Source organism: Meriones unguiculatus, chromosome 8, assembly GCF_030254825.1.
Source record: "Meriones unguiculatus strain TT.TT164.6M chromosome 8, Bangor_MerUng_6.1, whole genome shotgun sequence".
Lineage (NCBI taxonomy): Eukaryota > Metazoa > Chordata > Mammalia > Rodentia > Muridae > Meriones > Meriones unguiculatus.
Window position 1 is genome coordinate 6,226,239 of NC_083356.1, and position 26,061 is coordinate 6,252,299.

Sequence of the window (26,061 nt, forward strand, 5' to 3'; positions counted from 1 at the left end):
CAGAAGTTGAGTAGGTAAACTGGCAGGACCGTGTTGAAATCGGCCACAGGATCACCACGTCTTCCTCGGGTGTCTCGGTCTCTAACCTGCTCGCTGGTTCACAGTGTCTTCCCCGGTCCTCCTGCAGCCTGGCTGCCTCACCTGGGAAGACACACCTGGCACTGCCAGGCAGAGCTCCTAGCGAGCAATCGGTGCTCACTCAAGTTAGGTCACATTTCTAGATGATGTCTCAAAACGCCAGCTTTGCAGTTTGGGCAGCTTGCAGGGAGACCGGGGCCGGGAGACTGAGTTCACCGCCAGCCTGCTCAAGCCTCCCTTGGCCCGGACACACACACAGATGCACGCACGCATGCCCTGCTGTCTTAATTATTCAAAGTATAGAATAAAGGAGCACAACAAGCACATCTTCCAGGACATTTATATTAAAAACAATAATAATAAAACTGTTGCTACTCCATTGAGCTTCTCTTGTTTCTGTCTTAGGCCTAAACAAACCTAAAGCCTTTCCTCACAAAAAGTAATCTTGGGATTAGCATTGGTCCCTTTCGAAAAAAAAAAAAAAAATCTGTATTTTCAAAGACTGTATACTGTATTTTCAAAGCCATGCCCGGAATTGCTTCCTTAACCCTGGGGCCCAGGGAGGGTCTGCTCCATGCAGATGTCTAGACTCTGTCCACAACCCTTCCACTTAGAATTCCCCACCAGGAAGCCAAGTATTTGCACCCTTTTAAGTCTCCACGGGTGATTCTAACAAAGCCAGGATGCAGGGACCAAATAAACCAACCAGTAATGAGACATTATGGCCAGCTGTTTTGAGCCCCTGACTAAAATTGAAAACAATCTCCAATGGGGGCCTGCTCTTCCTGTCACCCCTCCATGTCACCTCTCCGCTCCTGGCCACTTTCTCTGAGACCCACAACTCTGATCTCTCTCTTAGTTCCAGCTTGGCCAGGGAAGGGTGCAGACTCTCCTCAAAGTCTCCGCTGGTTGTCTCTGCATTTCGTTCCCTCCCAAAGCACGCCCTTATCGAGGACAAGTTTGAACACGGCCCTGGAGTTGGAAGGCCCAGCCTGGCGCCTCCCAGAACTCAGAAGGGTGTGTGCGGAGGGAAGCAGGAGGCCGAGGCTGGAAAGCTCCACTCGCCCAGCGGGCTGGGTCTACCTTACTGCTCGTCCATACAGCACGCCACTCTCTAGGGCAGGACGCAGTATTCCCAACTGCCAAGTAAGAGTAGAACTTTTCTTCAAGTTGTTTCAAGCGAGGTGGCTTCCTCCGGAGCATGACAAGAGGGGTGTGCTTCCAGGCTCCTCTGCAGCCTAGCGGTTTTTGGACAAAGCGCACTGCCAGTACGACATCTGTCACACTGTACCCCCAATATGACAGTTACCCAGAGATGAATTCTGTGTTGGAAAAATGGCCACGCTGCCGAGGCCTGACCAGGCAAGAGCCCTTTCCCTCTCCGGGTTGCTCATGATGGTGAGATCTTCGCATTGCAAATGAGATTATGCCATTTAGGCTGGGCACCTGAGATTTCCCTCAAGGCCAAGGCTGAGCAGTTTCTGGCAATGAGCATTAACATCCGCCACAGAGTCACCTGAAGCTGGCCCGCTCGCCCCCTCAGCCAGCGGCAGAGCTAGCGCCTCCCGGAGCTCATCTTGGGACTTGAAGCTGGAGCCTTGCCTAGGCTGGTTCCATAGCAGCTCTCCCCCTCCGTAGTGTACCACAACCACCCCGGCATGTCTGCCCTCCTCCAGCAGCCTCTCCCAGTGCCTCTTGGGGCATCCCTTCCCACCAGAGAAAGGGAATCCTTTGCGCTCTTAGCTGCAGTCAGAGGGACTCAGGCCTTCGGTTCCCGGGGCTCTGAGACCCAGCTAGCTGTGCACATCAGAGAGAATCAGAGGTGTGCACACCAGAGAGCCGCGAGCAACCAATGCTGCACCATTCACGGAGCTAGCCGCTCCAGGCGTGAGATCCTAAAACTCGACGGCTGGCACACCCTCTCACAGGTGCCCGCGGAGATGGGCCCGGGGAGGAGCAGCCACAGGACGGTGAATTGGAGGAGACCGTGAGGGCACGGAAGCTGAGGTTGAACTTTTATTCCAAGATACAATAATCGATTGTCTAAAAATAGCACAACTGGCAGTGGGGAGGGGAGGACAGAAAAGGCCGTGTTTTTCCTGCTTAGGAGGACTCATCTGGTTTGAGGAAGTGGGAGGTGAGGATCAAAAACCCCTCTTCACCAGCAGGCTCGTTCTGGAACCACTGTGAACTTTAAAAATTCAAACTTGAAAAAAATGGATCTATCGTGAAAATTAATGAGGTAAAAATAGATGAACTAACCATAGCCAGTGACCCAAGAAACTACTTTTTCTTCTTCCTTGCTCACTCCTGGGTTTCTTTACTGAACTTACATCCACACATGGCCTTATACTTGGTCATCATCCATCCCCTCCCTCAGCCCTCTCCCCCATTACCCGTGATCCCCTGCTGCTGTCCCCCTTTCTCCTCCCGTCTGCTCTCATATCGTTTACAATCTCTTCCTCCTCCCTCATATGCCTCTTCCTACTTTCATAACCTAAACAAACACACAGAAATTTAAATATAAATTACACATATAAGAGAGAGCATGTATTTGTCTTTCTGAATCCAAGTTATTTCATTTAATGCAATGATCTCCAGTTTCCTGCAAATGTCATTGTTTAATTTGTCTTTATGGCTGGAAAGACTCCACTGTGTACAAGGACCATGTCCTTTTATCCACTGAGAGGCTTCTAGCCTGGCTCCATTTCTTGGCTGTTGTGAACGGTGCAGTAAAGACTCGGATATAGACGTGTCTCTGTGGGATATTGGCTCAGCACCCCTCTGACATATTCCTAAGAGGGCTGTGGCCGGGTCATCTGGCAGTTCTGTTTTTAGGGTATGGAGGAACCTCCACGCTGATTCTGTTTTAGCTTTATAATTTTACATTTCATCAGCAGTGAATAAAAATTCTTCCTTCTCATTTTGACCGGGACGACAAAGAATCTCAAATTAGTTTGAATTTGCTTTTATCCAATGCATAGGAATATTGAATACTTTCCAAGTTACTTACTGGCCATTTTAAGTGCTTGTTTGGAAACCACAGTCTATATCTTGGTTGGCTTATCTTACTTTAGTGTTTAATTTTCGCAGCTCATGTGTTCTAAACTGTTAGGGAATTTAGACACAGCGTTCTCCACATACCGTCCTGTATCCATTATTGAATCTACTCACTGTAGAGTCCCCGGGACCCTCAGCTTCAGGGGTGTCGCTACTGTGTTTGCTCGCTACCGTGCTGTCTTCCTCCCACCCGAAAGCAGCCACAGTGAGGACAGGCCTTGACCTGTCTCCTTCTGCTCGATTTCCAGTTCCTAGTGCACCATGTCCTGCTCCACCGTGACAATGACGAAAAACCCAATACCTGACGAATGGCAGAAAGGACCTTTCTCGTTTGCCTCCACCATCACCATCTTTTAAGAAATAGTATTCTCCCTAACTTTTCCTCGTTTTGTTGAGATGAGGTGGGGGACTGGTCTCGCTATGTAGCCCAGGTTGGCCCCAAACTCACCATCTCCTTTCCTCAGCTCTCTAAGGGCTGGGATTGCAGGCATGAACCACCACATCGAGCCTTAATTAATTGTTTCATCCTAGATCTGTCCTTTGTGAAGAGCGTGGCTGTATTTTACAAAATTAACTGTATATACATATCTACCCAGACGGTGTATACTATGATAATAAGTAATATATTTAGTAACATGCATAAGGTATCAGAATGAAGTACCATCTATGAGATCATGGCTGTCACTACAGAGAGAGAAGGGAACAGGCTCCTGAAGAGAAAGGGTGCTAGGTAAGAATCTACAAACATCCTGTGTTCTGGATAATTTGGGGGAGGTGTATTTTGTTTGAGGGAGTCATTGCTTTTGTTTTTCATTTTTGTCTTTTTCTTTTGTTTTGGTTTTTAGTCATTGCTTTGGAGGGGCTTTTGGTTTTTTGAACTGAGAATTAAATCCTGAGCCTTGAAAATGCTAGAAAAATAGTCCACCAAGTGCGTTTCCTCCCAGCTCCTCTTCTCCATCCTGCCACCCCCATACTTTGTTTTACATGAAGGGCAGATAGTGAAAAAACAAACAAACAAACAAACAAACAAAACAAGAAACCACAAAAGCAGAAAAACTAAGAGCAGAAAACTGAATGGAAGGGGACTGTGACCTAGAAGGACTAGCAGGCAGTGTTTCTGCTCTAACAGCCTTAGGATGTGAATAGTCTTCCAAGTTTACAGATGGGGAAATTGATTCTGAGCAATTCGTCCAAGGTCAAGCAGGCAGCAAACTGCTGAGCCAGATGAGGAAGCCAGGGCGGGCTGTCAAATTCCAAACCCTTTCCTGCATCGAGGGTCCCACTTGATTTCCCTGCAAATTCTTAAGCCATCAGCATGATTCCCAGGATACCCTCCACCGGAAGAGCCCGCCACTGTCATCAGAGCAGCGCTGCCCCCCGGAGGGTGGGACCACTACCCGTCCCTTGGTGGAGCACTGTTCTTGTGAGAGTAAGTTCATGATGAGCCCACATCGGTCACCTCTTCCCAGATTATGAGTAACCTTGTAACCTCAGTGGCTTCTCATTCACATTTCGTATGTTGGCTATAGCTCCCTGTAGCTTCTTGGCATTCAGGCTGAAGGACAGGCAACACATGGGACTTGGGGTGTGGCGGGGGGAAGAAACCAATAACTTGCCATGGCCTTTAAAGAGCTGGCCCAGAACTTCTCCTCAGACCTAGCTCGCTTCACGTCCTCTCGCTCCAAAAGCCAAAATGAGTTACGTGACCTATACATGACCAAGCCTGGCATAAGCAGGGTCCCTCCACACAGGGCACTATCTATGGACAGCACAGCTACAGGCCAGGAGTGACGGTGGCGCGAATACAGTATTCCACAGGTTCCACACACTCTGCTTTTTCTCATCGGCAGGTGGGGTTTCTGTTCCGTTCCCAGCAGACATTCTATTAATATCTCGCTTTTTGTCATTGACATGCTATTCCTTTCAGAGGCGCAGGCTGCTGGAAGAGGTCGAAAATATTCCCCAAACATCCCAGAAACTGCTGCTCTGTGCTGGAAGAGCAATAAATAGCACACATCCCCCATGACCTTCCCAATGTCCTCGGTTCCCCCCAAAACTACCAGGACCACACCAAATTGACTTAAATCTATTCCCTTGGACTGTAATTAGATTATAAAAATGCTTCAAAAGAGACGAATAGCACTGATGCCCAGGCCGGGCTGGGCTCATTTTCCCACTGTGGGTGCTACAGCTTTCAGAGGAAGGAACTTCGGTTTGAAGTGCCCATATTTGCTGTTATTTTTTGAGTCTTCATAGTCTCTGGGTGAATGAACATTTTCAGCTACTGGGCCCCACAAACTGCGTGGCCAGCCTAGCTAGGAATAGATTCTTCTGCCTGGAACATTTCCCCTGACACCTCCAGTGAGGCCAATCACCTCTCTGTAGTGCCCTCATTTGGCCCTGTGACTACAGCCCTTGACACCTCCGCGCTAGAGTTCATCTCTCCATTCTCTTCCTTTCTGGTTCATAAGTTCCTTGAAAGCAGAAGTAAGGATTAAGCTCTCACTTTATCCCCCGTAGTGATGAGTAAATGATTATCTAATTCTGGGCAGAACCTTCATAAAGTTTCCAGTCTTGTGACTTTTTTTTTTTTTTAACTTTAAAGAAGATAAACTGCTAAGCCAGGCACAGGGCACATACCTAGAATCCCGAAGTTTGGAGGTGGAGGCAGGAGGATCAAGAGTTCAAGGTCAGTCCCAGACCAGCCTGGATTTCTGAGAACCTATCGAGAGGGAAGGAGAACGAGGGAGGGAGGGAGGGAGAGAGAGAACAACAGCAAATCCCAACCACACCGTAGTGCTCTTCTCGGGGCTCTGCAGCAGCTATCATGCAGTAAACTGACGGAAGCAAAGTCCTCTTTACGTACTTGCAGACCACTGTGACTGCCCCAGAGAGATACAGGGTGGAGCTGCCATGTCAGGTCACATAGCTCTATCCCCACGTTCGCAGTTGTCCTCCCGTGAAATATAGAAAATCATAGGTGGTAATTCCTTGGTTTTAATACTTGAAGGTTCCATGCTCTGCCAAAAGCATGAGACAAGAGACAAATGCAAATTAGCATGCTCCAAAAGAAAAGCCAGAAATTTACACAGCATGCATTATTCAGATCCCACACAGGCATTAATGCCTCTATTTTCAACTAATCAAGTCGTTCTGGTGCACAGCAAGTAGTAAACACAGAATAAATTTCAGCAAACCATAAAAGGGCCTGCAGCTCTCTGTGTGCCCTTATCTCTGAATGAAAATAAACCAGGAGCGTGTGGCATTGGCGCTGAACAGAATGCCGGGCAGTTAACCAGAAACAAATGGGGAGAAATTACTGCAGTGCCAGCATTGTTTAGATGGCCGTAGGCAGCGTGGCTTCACACACACACACACACACACACACACACACACACACACACGCTTGGGGCCTCAATGCTCCTGAGTTCAAATCCTGACTGTTACTTGCTAACAGCGACCACCACCCCCTCACAGGCTTCTTGAAAGTGAAGAGAAGGTGCCTGTGCACAACACACAGCCCAGAGCCTGGAAGGCTCAGGCACATCTTCTGCATCTTCGCAGCAGCCCCAGTGGCCTGACGCCCAGAGAACCCAGCATTTTCTCCTCTCTCTCTCTCATCCCATTCTCCTCTCCCTCAACCCCACCAGGTTAATCTCTAACTAACGATGCCTTCAATTCCAAGCCGTGGTGACTGATAAAATATCTTTACAAAGGAATGCCCAGAACCAGTGGGATTCTTTCCTACCAGAGAGAAGTCTGTGTACTTTAGAAATAAATGAGTGAGGGACTGGAGAGATGGCTCAGCAGTTAAGAGCACCGTCTACTCTCCCAAAGAACCCAAGTTCAAGTTCCAGCATCCACACTATTCCCAGAGCTCACAACTATCTGTAACACCAATTCCAGGAAATCTGATACCCTCACACTAATGCCCATAAAATAAATAAAAATAAATATAAATAAATAAATGGGTGAGCACACACCAAAGGTGCCCTAGTTCCTCTTCCTGAGTAATCAAAGAGGTCAAGTAAAAAGCAGAAGCCTTGCTTTGCCCTACTGGGAGAACAAATGGTGCCCAAAGAGGCCCCTTAGCAAATGAACTTCTTAGACTCACCCCAAAGGAATTGTTCTCTGTGACATCGTCCATCCTTTAATGTTCCTCACAAATAGTATTTGCTGTATTTAAAAACAAACAAACAAACAAAAAACTCAGCAGTAAAGTCATTAAAAATCTTCAAATACATATATAAAGTATTTTCTGTGATTATTTCTTTTACGTAATTCAAGGAGGAAAAAAAAAAACAACACCCAAACAACCTTAAAAGCAACAATTACCAGCAACTGCCTTGACCAAAATAACCAGATAGTTCCCCAAATCTTGTAAAACTGCATGGCCAATCCATGGAATATCAGTATTCTAGTAACACCATAATTTGCTGCAAGCCAGCAAGCATCCTCTGGGTAGCTATTCTGTATGGGCGGGAACACGGCCACAGTGTCAGACCTGACACCAAACACTTCAGCCAAACAGCTTTAGGATGGGAGAGACAGAAACGTCAGATCCAACTCAGAAGAGCAGGCTTAAACTCCAGTGGAAAGTCTTTTGTTCCGTCAAGAAGGCTCTGATATCATTTCATCTCAGAGGCCCTAAAATCTCTAAGCTGTTAAAGCCAAATCAATAGACCCTTTGTTTACTTCAGAAGTTTTGGGGGGTTGGGTGAAACTGGGGGACATGATTTTATTGAACATTACATAAATAAGAAGTGACCTTGAGGTCCTAGGTCACATTCAAATGCTACAGTAAAGTGCTGGGGTGGTGGCTCAGTGGTATGGTGCTTGGCCAGCACTGAAGATAGGTAAATAAATGAGCTATATTAAGGTTAACCTGAGGTCCACAGATGGACACTGCCCTGTCCAATACTACAGGCAAAAATATGTGTATCTATTTGAGGACATTTTTCTGGATAAAAAGCCAGAGTTTTCATAAGATTCCAGAAAGGAGCCGGAGTTTCTCCCTTCCACCACCCCCTTTGCCTCTCAGGACTGATCTTCCCTAAATTCCACCCTTGCATCTTCCCTGTCTAAAAACGCTACTACTGGGTTGCACAGGCGCGCTTGGACCTGCACACCCTGAGCTGCTCACCCAAGCGTCGTAAACTTTATCTTCAACTTGGTAGGCTTTCATTCTGGCTTTGTTGTCTTGCTATAAGAATCTTTCTATTGTCAAAGAATGGAAGGGTTAATTTTTAATTAATGCTCTCCTAGCACTTTAATGAATGTTTCTTAGCAAAGAAGCCCTTCGTATACATTGGTAGTTTTGATTCGCCCTCTTCCTATCCCCAACCCTTGACTCAAATGGCTAGCAAGTTGTGCCAGCACCATTAATGAACAGCTCAGTTTCTTAGCCTCGTTATGACATGCTGACTCTTCATATATGTTTGGCCGGCTTTGAACTCAATACTGGTTCCATTTTCTTTTCTTTTTTGAATTTTATTTTATTCTTATCAGTTACATTTTATTAACTCTGTATCCCAGCCATGTCCTGCTCCCTCATTCCCTTCCAGACCCTCCCTCCCTCATCTCCACCGTGCCCCTTTCCAAGTCCACTGATGGGGGGGACCTCCCCATTCATCTGATCCTGTTTTATCAGGTATCTTCGGGACTGGCTGCAAAGCCCTCCTCTACTGGTTCCATTTTCATGTGTCTCTTTGGAGCTAAGAGCACACTGTATAACTCCTGTGTGGAGTCTGCCTACTTGTTTTCTGAAGTGCAGGGGTCTGGGGCTTTGCACTGTTGAGCACGCACTGTCGCTGAGCTTTTCTATCGCAGATAACCTCCGCACTCAGCGACTTCAGATCTTACCTCTGAGAGCTCTCCAGACACCCTATCAACAACAATTTCATCTGCCGACTTCCACCTCCCACCCCAAAACTTCCTGGTCTGGCCCCTCTTTCACTTCCTTCTCCTTAACACACATCACCAGTGTTTACCTTGGCATATTTACTTCTTTATTGGTGTTTCTTATTCTCCAGGCTACATTTAAGTTCCATGAGAAACCAAATTTAGGTCCTTTTGATTGCTTTTTGTATCACGAGTCATAACATACTGCCAAGTTCAGAGGAAAGTCTCAACATGTTTGGTGAACTGGAGACTGACTGTTTGGCAGAGCAGAAGCTACATTCAGCCACTGTTGCTCTTTCTGAACACTCAACAGCTTCTTTTGCACAGCCAGCCATTCTTCCACTAAACAATTAATTTCACAAGCGCAAAACAGTATCTATGGAATTTTAGATTCCACTAATGTTAACCAGATAGATTCTTCTGGAACAAACGAAAACTGTTACAGTACTGACTATTTCCAAGTAAGAACCAGTCATTCTGGCCAGACTTATGTAGTGTCTGATCCCAGCACTTGGGAGGCAGAGGCAGGCAGATCTCTGTGAGTTCAAGGCCAGCCTGGTCCACAGAGTGAGTTTCAGGATAGCCAGAGCTATATAGTGAGACCTTGTCTAGAAATTTGAAGAAGAAAGAAGAAGAAGAAAGAAGAAAGAGGAAAAAGGGGGAGGGAGAAGGAGGAAGGAGAAGGAAGAAGGAGGAGGAGGGAGGAGGAGGAAGGAGGAGGAAGGAGGAAGAAGAATGAAGAGGAAGAAGAAGTCATTCATTAAGTCTTCTCTCAAGGCCCTCAGTACAAATCAACTATTTCCTTACTAAGGACGATGTGCTGTATGATCATTTCTAATCATTTGTTACTCACTTATTGACAAATGTCTTTTTCTGTCCGCCATCTTTACTAACACTGCTTTAGGAGCTTTGTGTGACAATGGCCTTTGCCTTTATGTGGCTTCTTCTTATATCACAAAACTCTGTTTTCCTTTGTATAACTATGTATAATTGTAAATTATAATTTTGAAGGCTGAGGCTATAACTCAGCTGGTAAAGACTATCTTGACACCTACAAGGTCCTGGGTTCAGTCCCCAGTGTTTTAAAAACAAAATAAATAATAGCAACTTTAGTTACAAAAGCTGTTGTTTCCAACATTTTAATTTTTAACATGCCTACTTACTAAAAAGTTAATTTTTCAAAGGTAAATCCACTTACTGTGTCTAAAACATATTGTAGCTGAGTTTCTAGTCTTACAAAACAGGCCATTATGTCCCCTGCAGAGGTCATGACAATTCTCCCTGCTCCTCCCCAAGGTACACATTCCTGGTTCACCTTTTGTCCAGTCGCCCGGCAAAATCTCTTTGTGTGTTCACACTCACATTCCTAGAAATTAGTTCCATTGTTATAGGCAGGGGAGTAGTAATAACATAATATAGTCTTCTTCATTTCATCCGCCCCATCCCCACAGGTCTCACCGTGTAGCCCTGGCTGGCTCGGATCCCTATATGGACTAGGCTGGCCTTCAGTTTACAGAGGTCCGACTGCCTCCTCCTCTGGGATTAAAGGCGTAAGCCCCCAGGCCAGTGGTGTCCGCCTGTGTAACACATCAGAAATTTTAATCTAAGGGAGTTAAAGCCCTCCATGAGGTTCAACTGACAGCTGCATGCAACTGATGCAAAGAAATTTTAAGAAAACGTTGTTTTTTCTTTTTGTTATTTTTTTTTAACCTTTCCTGGCAGATTGTTGTGAAACTGATAAAAGAAAAAGTAAAAAGTTAAAATCGGATTATATTTAGGAGGTTGACAATTCATTAAATATGCTATTGCTTACTCTAATTATAAGCAAACAAACAAAAGAAAAAAACAAAATATAGGGCCACGTTTCCTCATGGAACGCTAAGAAACAACAAATCTACCTCACTATGCTACTTCCTATTTGCCGTCTGAATACACATTAAAAATAGGTTCAGAGTTCATTTGCGTGTCCACACACGAAAATAAGGCTGTGGAAGTTTTGCTCCGCGTCTCTAAATGAGGCTTTTCAGGGTGCCTCATTTGACTTCATAAAAGAAGCCGGGGTGAAGAACACCGACAGCCTGCCCGTTTCCGAGCTGCAGAAAATGCAACTGTGAGTCCCCGGGCCCTCTACCAGCTCCTGACTTGGTTGTGGGGCTGGACTGTGGCTCCTGAGTTGCCTTGTTTCCCTTGGCATCACAGTTCTAGCTGGGAGCGCTCAGCTTGTAGCCTGGAGAGGTGGCTCCGTAATTAGGAGCACTGACTGGTTGGTTCCCCAGCACCCCCACGCTGGCTCCCGGCCATCTGTACCTCCAGTTCCAGGGACTACAAGGCCTTCTTCTGACCTCTGATGGCACCAGAGGCACGCTTGGCACACACACATCCATGCACGCAAGACACTCATATACATCAAGAAGTCTAAAAACAAAAAGGAAAAAAAGTACTCAGATTGGTTTCCTCAACCTCTGGAAGTGTCTTCACTGATACCTGACCTATTAATGTACTAGGAAATCGTTTCTTACAAAATGCACTCATGCCTTTCTGAGCTGATGGAGCCATTTTCCTAGAAGGTTAAAGAGCTAATAGGAGTTTGGAAAGACTGACCGCTTACAGCTCTCCTATGTGCAAGGAAGCAAAGATGACAATGAGTCTTCCATGATATGCATTTCTAATCACTGGAAGCTAGGTGCACCCACTCACAGCAAACCACATAGGAAGGGTAGCTGACTGGGGCTGATAACAGCCAGGCCGGGAGGAAGTGCAGCGCCTGTTACAAGCAATTGAACAGTTCCATAGGGGGGAAAAATGGGACAGCAGGAAATTCCTGACCAGTTGTGTAATCCCTTACACAAAAGCGCTGGCAGATAAGTGCATTTTTATGATTCTGCTTCGGCCTGCCACTTACTCCCCTTCAGCTGTGTCACCTGGTACATGTGTTAAAACTTTGCTCTAACTCCAGGGAACGGCACAATTTGATAAACTGTAGCTGCATCTTAATCATCTTGAAACACTCTTGGCCTTTGCAAAGTGGGCGAAGAGGTTAACAACTAAAATACTGGAAGCAACTTGCTTTAAGTTCGTCCCCAGGGAAACCACTATGTTGAGGATTCGGACAGCCGTGCCCTGATTGCTATGACGTAGGTAAGAAATTGGGCAGTGGATGTGTAGAAATGCAAATGATACCAACGACTGTCAACAGGATGCTGAGGAAAGCGCAGAAGGCAACCTGTAAATGCACTGGGTTCTGCCTGTGAGGAAATACTGCCTGAAATGTTTTGCTCACGTGGCTTCATTTCATTCTAACAACAGTACAGCACAGCATTATGTCCGTTCTCCAGATCGCAGCCCATGCCCTCATGCTACCTTGACATAACTGGATTTAGTAACTCCTGGCTCCGCCGCCTTCTGCTTACACAATGCTGAGCAAACCCCAGATCAATCCTCTGTGGGCCTCACTTCCCTCAGGGAGCAAATCAGAGCTGGCAGCCCTCGCTCACCCGCTCCAGGGGTTACCAGAGTAGGTAACCAGAAAAACCCAACGCAAGTGGCAGCTGCTTTCATTAACTCAACAAATAGTTAAACCAGTAAGAGAAAGTGATAGGATGGGTTTCCAAACAGTTTCCGGGGACACGGCGTTTTCAAACGTTGGCTGATGCAATACTGAGTTGTGCTTTCCCAGCAAGGCTGTCAATGAATCACTTCCCTCACTCCCGGGAGAGATAGGGCTGGGCAGGGCAGGTTCCTGCCCTGCTTTATCTCAGCCATCCACACACTGCAGTAAGCACCCAACCAGCATTGTTCAGAACGTCACTTGAAGGAGTCTAAGACATCCTCTCTGCGCTGGACAGACTGTGGGGCGCTGACACCCTGGCACTGGGCTCCCAGTGACAGCTCAGTGTCCCGAAACCGAGAGGCAGGACTCCTTTTGGACCTTTTCCACTTTTCCTGTTAACTAAACTTGGTTTTCAAATGAAGTCTTGTGAACTGTATGTTGTGAACTGTAACATAGACAGCAGACACGAAAATCGCACCTTGCTAGAGTGCTCGACGGGTTCAAATCCATTCTTACTATGAATTACCTGGCAATGACTTAAGGAACACAGAGAAGGCAAGGCTGACGGTTACTCGGTGACATCGGCATGCAATTATGTCCTTTTGTTTTGTCTCCGCCAGCTCTGAAACAACTGATTAACCAGCAACTGCGCATGAGAACAGTTTTTGTTTGCGTGTCTTGTTTTGCTTCATGCTGTCTGTAACTTCATTGGTTTTGTGTGTGCTTATGTTTGACAGTTTACGTCACTTTTCAATCAAGCAAGAGACTCTGCTAAAAATGTGCACACAAACACGTTAACCACACACCTTAATGTCACCATTATTTGTTTATTATAACTGTGGAGACGTGCAGATAAAGTGACGGCTTAGCTGAAGAACTCAAGATAATTAGTGGGAAAACTACAACAAGCAATGAAAACTAATCCATCTTGACACTTGACTGTCACACTATGGAGAAATCAATAATCCCTGTGCTTTGAACAACCAGATGATAAAATAGGGCGGGCCACAGAGAAGGCTCAGAGAGAAAGGCTTTTGCCTCCAACCCTAATGATCTAAACTCCAATCAGACTTGAGTTTAATCCCCAGGGTCTACATGGTGGAAGGACAGAGCATACACACACAGAGAGAGATAGATAGTTGGATAGATAGATAGATAGATAGATAGATAGATAGATAGATAGATAGATACGAAAGAAATAAGATATCATAGAAAGAATTACTGTGTTCATAAAGCCAGCAAGACAAACAGCCACCCTCTTTAAAAAGTCTAAAGAAAATAGAAAGTGGTATCATGACTTTGTTTTAAAAGGCTCAGCAATTCAAGACATTGATTCTTTTAAAGTTTATTGTAAAATATTTTCCACCAACCAAGAAAAAAAAATTCTAATAGGATTTCTTTCAGCTTGAACAGATTTCTTGTGTAAAAATGAGCAGTAAGAGCCAGCATGAAAGATGTCAAAGGAAGTATCAGAGGCCTAGGGAAGGACTGAGGATGTCGTCTGAAACAGCGAGATGAGAGGGAAGGAGGGCTGAGAACTGCATCTTCCCTGGGCAGTTCTGCAGGGGCTGGTTTCTGACGCCAGGAAGCGAAACTAGGCTCCTCACTACTTTAGAACTTTATTTCCAGGGGCTACCAAGATGGCTCAGCAGTTAAGAGCATTGATGCTCTTGCAGAGGACCCAGGTTCAGTTCCCAGCGCAGCTTGTAACCACCTGAATTCCAGTTACGGGGAAAGGATGCCTTCTTCTAGTCCCTAAAGGCACTGCAAGATTGTGGCACACATACACACAGGCAGGCAAAGCACCCATACACACAAACATAAATCTTTTAAAAATATTTCACATATGCACATAATTGAAGTGATAACTGATTATAATATGTGGATGTGAAAGTTTGTAATGTTTTTTTTTTTCTACTCTGTAAAATTAAGGAAAACATGCTACATTTCAATATCTGGGATCCTTTTATATGTGTTGGGCTGATTATCTTAACCTGGAAGTAGTTCTATTTCTGCCACTGAAAACAGTGGTATCTTTTGAAAGCTTCATACTGGAACAATGTGGCTTCCAAAATCACTTAACACAGGGAAGGAGGTACAGTTCAGTGGATAAAGCTCTTGCCGAGATGGGTCCCAGAACTCAGGTTAAAACGGGGAAGGTGAGGCAGCTACCTATAACTCCAGCACTTGGGAGGTAGAGACAGAAGATTCCTGAGAAAGCTGGCTAGGTAGATCAGCCAGGTTCAACAAGAGTCCTTGCTCAATAAATAGAGAAGAGAGAGATTAAGAAAGATGAAACCTCCAGTGTTGGCACTTCACTTGTAAATCTATATGTGCAAGCACTGGACACACACACACACACACACACACACACACACACACACACACACAGAGGCAGGAAAACCAAAGGGCCCTGACATTTGGTAGAATCGTTTTTTAAAAGGAGGCTGGAAGAGGAAGGAGCTACAGTTTGTGTAACTACTCCCTAGGAAATATTAAAATACAATTACGCCATTATCTTTCCCTTCCTCTTCTCCCCATTGTTTCAATAAAATAGAAACTATAAAGTGTTCTATAAATGTCTGCCAGAAGAGGAGTATTTACTGAATAAATAATGACTAATAGAGATATATGGTAAGTTATCTTCTGGAGATCTAATGCATGATATTTTAAAACTATGTTAATCTGGGCTTTTTAAAGGTTAACTGATACTATTTTTAATTCCGTTTTTGAAAACTAACATAATAAAAACAAGGGTCAAAAAGGTTTAATAAAAATTAGTAATCAGAAAAGGAAATCAGTCTGGCAATTTCAATACAGGCAGCAATGGTTTCCAACAGTTCTTCTGTGCTCAGTGGGTCATGAGTCTCACTTGTGGCCTCATTTTGATTACAGCAGGAAAGCCTGGAGAGCTCACAGTGGAAAATGGCAGACGAATAAAGTTTGGGATATTTGAGCAAGAGAATACCATGAAGTCATTAGAAACACACACACACACACACACACACACACTTAGGAGAGGCCTAAAACTTTGGACTGGCGTGCTGAGCTTCAGGATCTATTGCGTTACTCTGCAGCAAACTGAGTAGCCAATTATATGAGAGGATGGAAAAAAGTTGAAAGCAAACCACCGAAATAAATGCTTAGGTTGCCTCACAGGCGTGGCTAAAACAAGCCTCGCCTCCACTCGCTTAGCCTTGGTGTGAATGTGGCTGTATGCCCGGATGGAACGCAGGTCCAAGGGGAAGCGAGCGGCGAAGCCTGCGTTGCCATCTGTGAGGACGTTGTCTTCCACCTGCTCACGCTTTATTCTCTAATCGCAGCCCAACATGCTTTCCATGATGATGGAGCTGCAGAAGCCGTCACTGGCAGCATAACACCATTCTCCTTTGAAGTGGATGATTCCATTTCGAGCAGATTGGAAGCTAAATGACAGGAAGCAAAGCAGATGGAGCACACTGAGGGCATGAAGAGAATGCTGCCTTGTCCACCGTCTACCCACCATCCGGGAATGCAGGTGACTGGGACAGTGGCAGAGGACCGGCACGGACTGCCACCGTGTGTGTGTGTGTGTGTGTGTGTGTGTGTGTGTGTGTGTGTTGCAGAGCAAGCTAATAAAATTGGGTTTTCTTTGAGAATATGGGAGAATTCATGTGCTAAAACAAAAGCCAAAATTAGCCCCGGCCATCAGTGCTTCGCCTTTGATAAAGCTTTCCATCCAGGTGTTCTTGTGCACACCAGCACTTGGGAAACTGAGGCAGAGGGGTCACCACAAGTTCAGAGGCAACCTGGGCTTCCAGTCTCAAAAGTATTATAAAAGTAGATGCAAAAATAAAAAATTAAAAGTAAATGCTTCCTTGAGTTGTGACTCATTGTCCTGTACTTCTCTGTTTTCCTATGTTGTCCTTTCTCTTCAGAGATGTCCCTAGAAAGAAAACAGAAGGGTCTGCTCCAAATGATACTTAACTACAGAAGTTTATGAAATATAGCTGAGTTGTCTTCAAGAAGGGAGGGGAGACCCAACTCACCCCTTACCGAAGCCAGGATAACTGTAGACACTGAAAGTAATTAAAGGTATCGAAAAGACTACCAACTAATGGCAAAAATTCTGTCTGGAGACAATATTCTAGAAATAAATCTAGAATTGATGTTCCCCTGCCTGCCTTTAGGAAACTCCTCAGTTTTCTTTAAGATGACCACCTGAAGCTCCCCCAAACAACACGACCAACCGGGAGCCACATGTTCAAACACTCATGCTTATGCCCTGCCCCCCAACAGACTGTACTACAAACAGAACACTTAAAAAGACTAGGATGCAAAACTCAAGATTGTATGCAAAGAAGCCTCCGGCCTCAATAAACACCTTTGCTCACAGATCTTCGCATGAGGTAAGAAGCTGCACAGGGCAAACACTCACTGCTCGGCACAGAGGGAGGAAAGCCCAGTCATTCCTCCTACCTGTTGATCGGTGATGCCCTGGATTTGGCAGTAGCCTTTATGTTTTTCTAGTTGATACAACTTTGCTGAAAAGTTGTGCTAATGAACCTGCCACCATTGCAGCTGGGCCGGCACAGAGCAGCCAAGGCTTTGAAGGTGGGTTATTCTTCTTCACACCTTTTTATCTTCCATAAAACGATCTTCCATACCGACCTTTTCCCTAAGGCTGGGCAGGTGTGACACGTGAGACAGTGCAGAAGTAGAGACAGGTGCCGTCGGGACCCAGCTGTAAACACCTGCTGTCCCTGTGACCTCACCACTTCTTCCCAAAGTTAGAATTCGATTCCTGGTCCAGACACTAAGCTCCTTTCCCACAATGCAGCTCTCCAGAAAGCAGTAGGAGAATGGGAAACCAAAGCCCTGCATGGGTACAGGAGGTGGCGCCTCCTCGCACATTCCTGCTGCCCATTTTCCAGCTTCCCGAATCTCAAGCTGGAAGTCTACCTGGACAATGGAATGAGGATAATTACGGCAGCTGCCATCGTAAAACAGGCGTTATCAGGTGCCTGGCACTCACTGCCTATTTAATCTTCAGCAAGAGAATGTTATGGCAATATTAATGACAGCAGCCGATAATAGGATCCTCCTTTACAGATGAAGAAATTGGAATTCCAGGGAATTTACGTCCGGCCCTGACCCTCTGTGCCCCTGTGACAAGTACCACCCTATACACACCCTGGAGCGTTGGCAGTTACTGACTGTGGACTAGCAGCAACTTAACAGAGAGGCCGTTGCTTCTCCTTTTCTTTTCTTTTTTGACAGAAGGACTGGATGTGTGGCCCCAGGTAGCCTCTGCTGACCATTGCTAGGATGGCAGGAGCCTGCCGCGGCCAGCCCAGGCCATTGTCAGTGCTTCTGTGCCGTTTCTCCCTCACCGGCCGCTAATGAGCACAAATTAGCAAGACCTCTACTGGCAATTCCAAACTGATTCCTGATGACATTTTTGAGAAGCCAATAACAAATCTAATATAAAATGTAAGGTTTTGTCATTAAAATGTATTTCTGAGCAGCACTAAGAGATTAAGTGAGCTTCGGTAGTAAGTAAAACGGTCTCCCGAGTGTATGCTCTTAAAGGCGCCAAAGGGAAAACTCAAGGGAAAATGGTGAACATGTTTCTGACAGATTTCATTAATTAAAATTATAAGATAGGAGTAGTAGCTAATGTCTGTTATTCCAGCACTTAGACCAGCCTAAGCTACAGAACAATACCGTCTTAAATATATATGTAACATATATTTGCGTGTATGTATCAAATGCTGAATTGTGACTATTTGAATTATACTTCTATTCCGATCTTAGCTTTGAGTTCACTTTTCAATATGAAGAAAACAACTAAAATAATTTTTTTTAAGCCTCTGGCATGCTACGATGCCAACCAGGTTAAACATAACAGCAACGTGTATGGCATACATCTAGAGAGTTTCCTAAAAAGATATAAAATTATTATTGCATTTCATCACTTCCTTCCTAAGTGCCAACTAATGTCCCCGGGTCCGAAAGGACCATTCTAAACCACACATCTATTTATAATAGTGTGCTCATTGTCTTCCTTCCTTCACATTGTCTTCGACCTTCGCCATTTCATGATGGGTGAAACGCTGTCACTAACATGTGTTTATGAAGCTCTAGACGTCTTGTGAGAGATTTCATAGTTATTAAAAGCAATAAAGAGTAACCGGGATAATTCTATACCATAATACTGCCTGTCGAGAGAAAAATGTCACCCCTTAACATAAAGTACCCAGAGGCATAGTTAAGAGCTGACAAAGGAATGATTTTCTGCGTATGGATGAGAAAACTGGGGTAAAAGCTGGCAGCAGAGGGGGGCAGTGTCTCTAGAACATGCCCCAGTTCAACCAGCCTCTCCCAAGTGTCCAGGTGAGAGTCAGGAGCATACGCCTAAAATGGGGAGAAGAAGGGATGCCCAAGACGGCAGCATCAGAAAGGGAGCTGTCTCTGTGAGGAAATGAGATAGAGAACTTTCTGACTTCACGGACAGCATCGTAATGAACCCTCCGGGCACCTACTAAGAACATTAAAGGGATTTTAGCTTCACAGTTCCTGAACTATCCCTGCTCACAAACACTGACCCATAGAGTCCCCACCGCTCTATAAATAAACCTCGCCCGAAGGCCGCCTTCCTGTCCACATGTTTCCCCATAAAATCTGCTCGTATCTTTACTCTTTTATCTAACTTTCATCTCTGTGATTCCTGTCCGTCAGGAACAAAGGGTCTAAATAAATGGGGCTCCAGATGCCTGCTTGGTTAGCTGCTCCCCTGAAATCATCTCCTTTCCCAGGAGGGGGGAAGAAACGGAAGTGTCCCTGTCGCCCAGGCCCTCTGTATAATGAGGGGCTCGGCAGGGCCCTCACCACCGCCGCAGCTCTGGAATTTCATAATGCTGGGATGCTTGCCTGCAGCTGAGGAAAGTCTTGTGAGCACCCCACAAAAGTTTCTGTCAGTCACAGGATCCTTCTGAGAGAAGTAAGGGCCAACCTGAGCAGCTGCAAGGCCATCCTCCTCAGAGTCAAAGGTGACTTCAGAGAAGGAGCCTCTTCTCAAGCCATTTTTTCCCACCTTTCAGAAAATCCATAGCCCTCACTTTCAGCCTCAACTTAGATGTCCAGTCCTCTATTTGGTACCTATGTGAACCCCGCAACGTCTATCTGATCATTTTTGAGAAGAGTGCATGAACTAAATTGGTTCATGGGTAGAAGGTGCCGGAGCCGTTGCTGGAGCCAAACAACTATCAACTGCGGCCAGTTAACAGTGCTGTTGGCGCAGTAGTGTTACTGTTCTCCATCACCCTACCCAGACGACCCCTGACCCCTACACTGCTATCCTTACACTTCTTTTGTTGAGTCTGGACAGCACTGTAACGGTGCAAAGGGAAGGAACAGTAGCAGAACTTGGTGCCAGTGTCTGGGATTCCCCAGGGAGGTTTCCTTATCTCTTGAAAGGAGGTGCCGGGTGTTAAAAATGACCTTGACTTTATAAAGAATCATAAACATAGCGGTGATTTGAATCCATGGATGTTTATCATGCTGGAAATAGTCGCAAACAACAGGACCAAGGGGAAATGGCCGCATCACATCACTGTCCCAAATTTCTTCCTGTTTTCCTCTTTTCAGTGATTCAGAGATATGGTGCAGGTGTTTGCTGAACTCTGACAGCATTTGTGTTTGGAACAACACCCCAGCTTATAGACTGAAGAGGGGGTAACGGTATATGGGGAGGGAAAAAAATCTAAATTAAATCCTTCCCTCAGATGAGAGTATTTTTTAATGTTTTGTTTATTTATTTGATGTGCATTGGTGCTCTGCCTGCGTGCATGCCTGTGTGAGGGTGTTGGATCCCCTAAAACTAAAGTTATAGTTGTGAGCTGCCATGTGGATGCTGGGAATTGAATGCAGGTCCAGTGCTCTTAACCACTGAGCCACCTCTCTAGCCCCTAGACAGAAACAAGTCTTGAAGGCAGGAAATCAGTTCTTCTCGAAGAGTTCCAGCACAATAGTCCATCCTGGAGAATGTCCAGAACACCATGAGAGGCCAAGAAGTCTCTCTGGACAGATTGACTCATTCCTGTCCTCTGACTATGGGTATCAGGGCCAGTGGGTGACTGCCTCCTGCTATTCTCCCAGTCTCTCTTCCTCTCACACACAACCTCTCTGCTCTGGCATCCTGGCCACCAGGAAGGATTTTCATTTATACAGAGAATCTGTGTTATTTTCCTGCCAGATGTGTGTGGATGGAGGTGGGGAGGGGAAGGTTATGCGCAATGAGCTGGTGTCCGGAGAAGCCACTTAGATCTCAGAGGTTAACACTGCTATGGACTTTTCCTGCCTTAGTAAACTGAACACAATCAGTTCCCTCCCCGACTTTGAGCTGCCTCCAAAAAGCTTCCTCAGTTGCCACACTACTCTAGGGAAGTAGCACTCCAACTCCTTCAGCCCACTAACTAGATTTGTTTTGATGTTTGCATTTGGTAGAGTTCCTACTAGCCTTTGGAAGTGTCCTGTTCCCCGCATCACCCCCTTCCACCCTCATCAGCCACACTACAACTCGGTAATCCCGCTTAGGGTGTTTCAATTCACCAACACTCCCCGGAAGGTGTCTAACTGCATTTCCGGTGCTCACTGGTTCAACACAAGGCTCTCAACCACCACGTGGACAGGGCCCAGTTCTGGAAATAATGGCCCCGGAAAACCTACACTTTTGATTCCTATGACTTTTACCATCTACCATTCTCCCTTGGCTAGAATCAGCCAATCTTTCCTGCCACTTTCCCCAGGCCCCGGAATTCCTGTCCCCTCACAGTTTCCTTTTCCTTCCCTCATGCCTGCCTCCCCTCCCTCATTCTGTTGGCTTCTAGCTCAAGCCGGTGCTTCCTGCCCAGTCATCTGCTCTTCCCATGTGTAAACGTTCCCACCTTGAAGCCTTTCCCCAACCCACACAACAGCTTTGATCTCTGCTTCACAACACAGTTTTTAGGGTCTTTCGGCACTTTTAGATCTTTTGGAATTTCACCATCTTGGCTAAAAACTACAGTCCAAAGAAAACCAACATACTTTCAAGCCTTAGCATAAATATCAAAACGGTATGTTTAAAGCCCTGGACTGTCACGTGTTTACTGTGTTACAGCCTCTTATTTGCATACCTGTTTCCCTAATCAGAAGAACAGGACAGGCTTCCATCATGTGTTCAAAGAAAAGAAAAAGAATAAAACTTATCAGCAGGCCCTGTGTGAAGCAAAATTCAGTTGCCAAGTTAATGCAGAACCTTGGTAATGCAAATATCAGTTATTTAAATAATAATCCCACCATCTTTGCCACATGGGCTATGACACTTACATCACTTGTGTATTTTGTTTACAATAATTTGGGGGACAGGGTTTCATAGACCAGCCTCAGACTTGTAGTGAGGTGGGATTTGAACTTATGATCCTCCTGCTCTACCTCTGGAGTGCTGAGTACATATGTACACCCATGTCTGTCTTTGTTTATAAACTCTTTGCCCAAGATTCCTCTATCAAGAAGCACGTGTGCCATTGAGCTCCCCAAAGATGTGAAGCTAATTTGAATTCAGACTTGTCCTCTCAATTGTGTGATGTTTTCTAAGTTCCTGGTCTAGTCTCAAGAGACTATGCAGTTTCCTTTTTCACTCTCTTGGGTTCCAGCCACGATGCAGAAATGCTTACGCCAGATTCCCAAGTGCTTGCGGAGGGATGGACAGTCTCTGCCTGTGAGTCATTCTGGCCATCTCTGCTGGCTGCCACATGCACTTGTATCTTTCTTACTCTATTCCTGGTGCTGTAACAAAATATCTGAGACTGGCTAATGCAAACACAGCCGGATGTAGTTCTCACAGTTGTGCAGGCTGGGAAGGCCAGGATGCAGCTGCCATCAATTTAGTATCTGTCAAAGAATCACCCTGCTCCCTAAATGACACCTTCTTGCAGCGTCCTCACATAGCAGAAGGGACAAACATGGTCCCCAAGGCCTTATAGAGATACTCATCCAGTTCGGAAAAGCACAGGCCCCATGACATCTAATGATGTCCTAAATGTCTCCCTCTTACACGATCACATTTCATGTTATCTAAACACAGGGATTCAGAGGCACCAACAGTTGAGCCATAATAACAATTTGGGGGTTGTTTTTCCTCTCTCTCTCTCTTCAGACAGGGTCTCTAGCCTAGGCCAACCTTGAGCTTCAGATCCTGCTTCAGCTCTTTACCTGGTGAGTACTGAGCTGACAGACATGAGCTACGATGTCCTGTTGACACGGTTCAAGGAATGGAGCCAGCGTTCACGCATGCTTAGCACATGCCGTACTGAGCTACATCCCCAACCTGAGCTAGTCCTACAAGTAACGCTTTCTTGTTCCTCCAGCCCAGGCAAGCTACCAGGCCACAGGAATGACCCAGCAGACATCATGTGGAGAAGAACTGTCCATCCCAGGCCAACCAACCCACAGAATCCAGCCAGCTAAGGCACTGTTCTTTAAACCACTATGTCTTGAATGCCGATTGTTGCTCGACAACAGATAATATAAGAGAGATAATAAGATATACCAGAGTGACACAAGCTGAATGAAAACTGATAACAATAAACAGACAAATAAGTCAGTCACTCGCTGAAATTTGGTAATTATTGGCACAAATTGCCTGTGTCTTGTACAGAAAGATAGGTGTAAACAACACCTCTGTTGCTCCAACAGCACATGGAAGATGCTGTACTAACCTAACAAGGAATAAGGCGGGCAGGCAAGTGGGTGTTCACTAGGGTTAGGCCTCCTATGCCCCCAGCACAATGCTAACCAAGAAGGTGTTTAGATAAAAAAATAAAAATAAAAATGTGGTCCTGAGGAGGAGATGGGAATATAAATCACTGTTGCCCCCTCATCACGGTAGCTGGAACTGGGCAAGTTTTAAAATATACATAAAGCCTTGGACCCAACTCCAAGCCCCTGATACACTGTGCAAAAACATTGAAGGCTCTGCAGATACGGCTAGACCCATAATTTTCATCACCTTCTCAAGAGTCCGTTGGAATACTTCGCACAACTTAAGAGACAGTGGTGGAACAAAGGAAACGGTTTGCTGTTGGTCTAATTATTTCCATCTCAAGACTCTTGGACAACCTTTATCATTTGGTAATTTGGCCTCCTCGTTCTTGACAGCATTCTGCTTTTTTGACATAGCCACCTGAAAGTTCCCTTAAGCTTTCTGCTTACCAGACTCCCGAAAGAATATTCCCACATTTGAAGATCTTTGAAGTTAGACACATATTGTATAGCTTCCTGTCTTTCATTATCAATAAACATCTGCTGACTGAAGAGCCAACCTTATAGAAGCCGGAAGTCTTCCAGCTGTCCAGAACTGATTAAAACTGTGTTTTCCACTGCCTGGTCTGTGAACATCGAGTGTGTATTTAACCTGAAATATGTACATAAGACAGCACTTAGGAAAAATTGCCATGTTCTCCCAGCAGATGAGCTGGGGGTGGCCCATCGGCGTGTCTGGGTAGCGTTGTATGTTGGCGTATGCTTAGGTCCATGTTGAACGTTCTTCACAGAGCAGGCGCTGTGTTTACTGGCACACTGGAGTCCACACACTGGGTCCTGGGCGTGACAGTGCTACTGCTGGCATCTGTGCCTTCCTCGGTGTTCCTCCTGTCCTGTTTCTCCAGCAGAGCAATTCTGTCTCCTGAGACTGAGCTTGGCGAAAACGAGACCTTTGGACATGTTAGCACCGTCATCAGAGCTGTTTTTTGAATTTTTTTAACTCGGCTCTGAACTGAAGGAGCTGAAGCCTCTCCTGTTCAAAGTGCTCTAAGATTTGACATTTAAATATATCTTTAAAAAAAAAATTTTTTTTTGCATGAAAAAACAAGAAAGGGAGGATTGTGGTTGGTGCCTTGGCCTGAACTTTTATATGAGTGGGACAGAAACCGTGGTGGTGTTGAAGCTGGCGGCAGGATTTGCTGGCTTTGATCAGGGCAGGAGCAGCCCAGGATCCAAATAAACCCATAAATCATGTGACTAATTCTAGCTTTCACTTAACCCTCTACCCCACCCTCACCCAACCTGCATGTATGGAAATGCTCCTGAAGTCATTTCACTCTCCAGAAGGACTGATTCTCCTCATACCCTCGCCTGAATATTTTGACAAAAGGAAAAGGCTTTGGGGGACAAGAGATTACCAAGGCCAGCAGATCCATCTGAGGGACCTTTCTGTGAAGGAACAGAATTAAGTATTGTTCACTCTGAAATGTTTTGTTATTTTTTTTAAGGGGGATCTGTCTGGGAGGGCTGCTGAGTCATAGAAGCATTAGAATGATGGTTCTGAAAATATTCCATTTATACATATTCAAACACTCTAAACATTTTTTGTCACTATTATATTTTTCAAGACAGGTTTTCTCTGTGTAGGCTGACCTTGAATTTAGAGACCTGGCATAAGGCTGACCTTGAAATTAGAGATCTGCCTGCTTCTGCCCCTGGGATTAAAGTGCTGGGATTAAAGGTATGTGTCACCATGCACACATCAAAATGTTTTATAAAATATTGTTTAACCTAAACTTTGATTTTAAAGGCATATTTAAGTGTCATCTGAATAAACTCCATTACAAGAACTGTTTCCATTTTTAAAGAACCCTCTCTCTTTAGCTGTTTCAATGCAGCTTTTTAATAACGCCTCCCATTATGATTAGGAGTTTGAACTGACTAGCCAGGGTATGACATTCTAGTCTACAGAGACTGCAGACAAACTGCATGTGTGCAAATGCAAACCTCTGGCCCTTGGATTATACACCCTGTCTAGCAGATTTTGATAATGCAGCTATATATTGAGCAACAGCCCAAGATATGTCAAAGCCCTGTGACCTAGTGACTGTATTTGATAAATGCAGTGGCAACCCTTGCCATGCCAAGAAGTTGTGTGTTCAGGCTAAATAAACCTTCACATCTCCTCTTAGGACTTCCAAAAACAAACAAACAAACAAACAAACAAAGTAGGATCCCCTGCCCCATGTCTGTTTTTCTGTTTACTATCATGAATGGAGAAGTTCCTAGATGCAAATCTTAACCAAAAACGCCAATGTAAGTGACTAAAAGAAAAGCAGAGTGGTCGTAGAGTCAGACCAGGGGCCCTATAATGATTTCTAGGTCATCAAGTCTCTGGTTAGGGGCCAGGAGCGCATGCACAGAAATTCTGCTTCTCCCCAGACCTAAAGAACACAAAGGAAGAGTAGAGTTAAGACTACTTTAAGGTAAACGTAGAGGAAGGAAGTACTGAGAGAGAGGAGCACTTCCTGAGGCCGATGCTTCAAGGTCCTTAATCAGCAAATGGAGAGACGAGACCATCTGTGCACACACCTGGAGCTCCTTCCGTCTGTAAGGGCATCCCTGTGCAACTTAACAGACTGTGTGTTCACACAATCACCCTGTGGTGCCCAGGGTTCCACTGTAGAGAC

General features: G+C 45.3%; 1 long non-coding RNA gene across 1 annotated transcript in view; it reads right to left on the reverse strand.

The window, feature by feature from the left end:
* Positions 1 to 5,164: 5,164 nt before the first annotated feature.
* Positions 5,165 to 26,061, reverse strand: part of LOC132655987 (uncharacterized) — a 39,179-nt gene continuing 18,282 nt past the window's right edge. Inside the window, exons 2-3 of the long non-coding RNA XR_009593941.1 lie at positions 7,253 to 7,314; positions 5,165 to 6,158 (exon numbers count right to left, since the gene is read on the reverse strand). This is a non-coding gene — a long non-coding RNA (uncharacterized LOC132655987). The remainder of the gene's footprint in view (positions 6,159 to 7,252; positions 7,315 to 26,061) is intronic.